Source organism: Sorex fumeus, unplaced genomic scaffold (genome assembly GCF_029834395.1).
Source record: "Sorex fumeus unplaced genomic scaffold, SorFum_2.1 ptg000122l, whole genome shotgun sequence".
Classification (NCBI taxonomy): Eukaryota; Metazoa; Chordata; class Mammalia; order Eulipotyphla; family Soricidae; genus Sorex; species Sorex fumeus.
In genome coordinates, this window is record NW_026606179.1 from 44,347,782 (window position 1) to 44,352,621 (window position 4,840).

General features: G+C 37.0%; 1 pseudogene; it reads left to right on the top strand.

Moving 5' to 3' along the window:
* The first annotated feature begins 3,485 nt into the window (after positions 1-3,485).
* LOC130043701 (rRNA-processing protein FCF1 homolog) lies at positions 3,486-3,996 on the top strand (annotated as a pseudogene).
* The last annotated feature ends 844 nt before the right edge of the window (positions 3,997-4,840 follow it).

Consider the following 4,840-nt stretch of genomic DNA (forward strand, 5'->3'; position numbering starts at 1 on the left):
CATCGATTTGCTTGAGCAGGTCTAGTAATGTCTCCATTGTGAGACTTGTTGTTACTATGTTTGGCATATTGAATACATCATGGGTAGCTTGCCAGGCTTTGCCACATGGGCGAGATATCCTTGGTAGCTTGCCAGGCTCTCTGAGAGGGGCAGAGTAATCGAACCTGGGCCCACCGGGTCGGTCACATGCAAGGTAAACACCCTACCTGCTGTGCTATTAAAAAAATTAAAAAGAAAATATTAGTCTAGGGATAACAACCCTGGAATCATAATTAGTGGAGAGGGCCCCAAAACATTGAAATTCTAGAGTCAAGATCACAATCAAATTACTTTTTTTCTTCCTTTTTTGAGCTGGAGATAGAACCCAGAGCCTCAGAAATGTGAGGCATGCACTCTCTGCCACTGGTTCCTCTTTGTCCCATCCCCTAATTACTTTTCTAATTAAATTGATTTGATAGAGAAAGATGTTTTCAGTAGTCAATTAAGTGTTTTCATTTTTTTCCTATCATTTATTTCTTGATCTTTGGCACTGAGGTACCCTAATGGTTTTCACTATTTAAATTTCAGATATTGAAAATGTTATGTCTGTTTTAAGATGCTATGGATAAAACACAAGCATGAAACTCAGAGCCTTTTTGTCGGGGGACAACATTCTTTCTATTTATTTTGGTAGCAGTAATAGGAATTGAATTCAAAGCAAAGGCAGGCATTTTACAATTGGGCTAAATCCCCTGGTCCATTTTATTACTTAAGTGGGAATGGAGACTGCATACCTGGCAATGCACAGTGGCTAATCCTGGTTCCATTCTCAGGGGTCGCTCTGAACAGCACTTAGAGGACCAAGTGCTGCCAGGAACTATATTTATTTCAGCAGTATATACTAGCAATAGCAGATTATGCTATTGTGATGTTAAAGAATTTCGAAACATCTGAATGTTTGAGGACCAGCAGTCCATCAGACAATATCTATGATATTTTGTACTATGAGATATTGTTACCAAGAGGCAAAAATTTAAGTAGCACCTGACCCACAATACAATAATGGATTTGAGCACCATCCCCGGTACATAGTTGCTGGCAAGGCCTTTTCATTCTTCTACATTGTTTCATCCAGAGCTATCTACAAAAAAGTATTCTTCCCTCTAGGTATGGATGAGCATTTTGATTCCACATGGATCCTAGGTTATGAAAAATGAAATTCCAGATTTGCTTGACAAGTGAATTCCAATATAATATTGTACATGAAATGATAAGCTAACCCTCTCTCTTTCTTTTTCTCTTTCTTGTTTCCCCCATATCCCCTCTCAAGTAACTTATATAATAACAATATATCAAAACAAAACTTTGACTCTGGTTTCTCAGAATATTTTATGAAACAGAAAGCTTAGTAGAGAGTGCTCCTCATCTGAAGAAAGACATCCCTTTTTGCTAGTACCTATCTGCATCTTTAGAGTTGTGAGAAAAAAATTGATTGCTTATTGTTAATAAGGACTTAAACAGGAAAGAGAGGCAAAGACAGGTCTTGGCAGAAAGAGACATTGATGAACTTACAAAGAAGGAAGGCACGTGATTTAAGAAAGCAGAGCAAATAATAGGATTTTAGCATTCCTAAAGGGAGATTGTAGCCTAACACAATATGAACACACTGTGTTCATACTGAGTGCTTATCCAATATTTGTCTGTGGTTACCATGGTCTGACCACTGGAGTGAGGTATAAAACATGTTTTTTGTTAGGTTCCTTATTATTGACAAACCTACATGAGCACAAAAATCTAGATTACTACTGTGAACATTTGACTCGTTACAAAGAAGAAAATAAATAGAAAGTAACTCCTCATAGAGTATCACAGTAGGGTGTACGTTTATGTGAGAGATGGTATATCATAAATCCACAATTGAGAATTCAGACTGGGGAACAATTATAATAGAATTTCCAAAACACAATGAAAAAGGTTAGGTGTACCATCTGCAAGAAAAACTTGGAGGAGTTTCTGAGCACTGTAAAGAACTCACCTCATTGTAGCACCCCTCTTTGTTTATTTTGGAAGAAGCATAACTTACACATCCCTTAGAGAAGTCTTATTATATGTGCATTTGAGTGGACAAAAAGAAAGCATAAAGAAACAGTCTTTAGTAGAATGTTTGCCAGTGGTGGTGGGGTGGGAGGTTGAGAAAGGACAGGGAGGGGAACATTAGAGCAATGGATGAAGGAAGTGGTCACATTGGTAAAGGGGGTGCTGACAGGTGGTAAATGTAATGTATGAAGCCCTATGAGTATCTGTATTCTAATTCACCATGCCACAGGGCAAAATGATACCTAGAGGCAGGCTCAGCTGGTAGAAGGGAAATTTGGGACATTGGAGGAAGGAAGTGGAGACTAGTGAAGGAATCAGTGTAGGAACATTGCATAACTGAAATTCAATAATGAATAACTTAGTAAATCATGGTACTTTAATTTAAAAAAAAAAACATTAAAATATACAGTTCCAAAAAATTCTTTCTCATTCAGACCAGTGTAGGGGATAACCTTGGGTTAGGATTAGCCTAATTATCTACTTGGAAAATCCCGCAGACAACATCCATAAAATCCCGCAGACAACATCCATAGACAATTTCTGGGACTTGAGGGTAGAACTGGGTACAGGGTAATTATCTGTAAAGAAGTTTACTAATAAAGGCAGAGGTGATTAATGTTTGCTGGAGAGAGATGATTACTGGTATTCATGAGCTCTGATAAATATGCTATTAGGTCACAACCTAAGCCATGGAATAAAGAAGATTAGATCTCTCTTTCTCTCCCCCCCCCCCGTATGTGTGTATGTGTGTGTGTGTGTGTGTGTGTGTGTGTGTGTGTGTGTGTGTGTGCATGTGCATACCTAACTCTATCTTTTCCCCCGGCAAAGATGACTCCCAGTTTTTGATTTATTTTCTTATCTTAGAATAAGGAGGGAAGGGTTGGAGAAATAGTATAGCAAGTAGGGTGCTTGACCTGTGTATGGGTATTCCACATTAAATCCCCAGAATCCCATATGGTACCCTAAATGGTGCCAGGAGTAATTCATGAGTGAAGAGCCAGGAGTAACCTCTGAGTACCCCCAGGTGTGACCCCAAAACAAACAAAAAGAATGAGATGAGAGGAGGCCTGTAACCAGCCTATCTGTGACTTCTTACTGGAAGGGAACTGGTTATAGGAAGGAGTATCTGAGTATCCTAATCATGAAATAAGAGTAGGGACATATTTTAAAAAAAAACAAAGCAAAACAAAAAGCTGGTCTCAGAATCCCTAGAACATCATATTTTCTAAATTAAATTAAATAAGCTAAGTAAACCTACGTTATTTTTAAAAAGAGGCAAATTAGAGTCTATATTATGAAAAAAAGAGAAATATGCATTGAAAAGTGTTTCACATTATTAAAAATTCATTCATTGCTCCTTGGCTAGAAACATGTATGGGAGGCTACAATAGTGTGAACAGGAGAAACAAAAGAAAACAAGAAAATGAGAGACTATGAGGAAAATGTACAGTCTCAGAGACCAGAGGCAGAAAGAAAGGGATAGATTAAAATCTAATAAGAAAGTAAATAAAGAGTCCAGTGAACTGAAGGGAAGATAAATCACTCTTTCTTCTTATTTTCCAACTATATTATACACCTGGGCTGAACATACCACATCCCGGGTTGATATTAGTTTACCAGTTTTATCAACATTCCCTTCCATTAAAGTCACACCAGACTTAGTACAATCAGTGATGGACTGTGTATATGCCAAGTATATGCCTTGTATAACTATAAAAGTTGAAATTAAGAAATTGGGGCAGAAGTATTGAGTAGCTCTAAAGATTGCCAAGGATCCAAGATTACCACGCACACACAAGGAACCTATGTAGATAACTCTTAGGTACAAAGAGAAAACCAGCTGAATTGTTATGTCTGGCCACCATTGACAAGGACCTTCAATGGAAAATTTAGAAGATCCCTGGAGTACCCATCATCTACTTTTTTTTTTTTAATCGAATCACAGTGAGATACACAGTTACAAAGTTGTTTGTGGTTGAGTTTCGGTCATATCATGTTCGAACACCTGTCCCTGCACCAGTGTACATTTCTCACAACCAATGTCCCCAGTTCCCCACCCCCATTATAACAAACAATCCTCTTCCAACATTTATCTCATCCAACATTTATTAAATTTTATATACATATTTGGAAAGTTTAAAATAAAGAATTCTGTTCATGCATTTTAGCCATAAGAGAAAAAATAAAAAATTTTTTAAAATGCTGAAAATGCTACCAAAAGTATATCCTTTTACCTATTTTCAACAGTCAGTCCCATTATCTACATTTCTAATAGCAGTTTGGGTATTGAGTCAGATGATTGTGGACTCCTTTGGTTCTAGTTCTTACAAGACAAAGTAGTACTCCTTCCTTCAAATTTTTCTGCTGTTACCTCACTAAACATACTATTGCAGGTGTGTGAATTATCATCTCACCCATCCATTTGTCTGTTTTTAGTAAAATACAATTTTTGGTTTTGTTTTGAAAACAATAGTTTGTATCTTTACAGATTTTACTGCATCTTTTCATAAATCAGATAGTTGCTTACATCAAAGGAAGTAATTTATCAATATGTTAATAGTATACTGGGTTCCAGTGAAGAATAGTAAAATAAATGTTTCCCTTACACCTTACAATGTTCAAAAAACAAGCCATAACTTTGGGCAAATATGTTAGTTTTGAAATTTACCGTTAGCCCTCTTGTGTAGATTCTCACTGTACTACATATAGATGCAGTATTTCAGTGAGAACCCACTACCCACAAGAAGTGGAATGAAAATGGGCG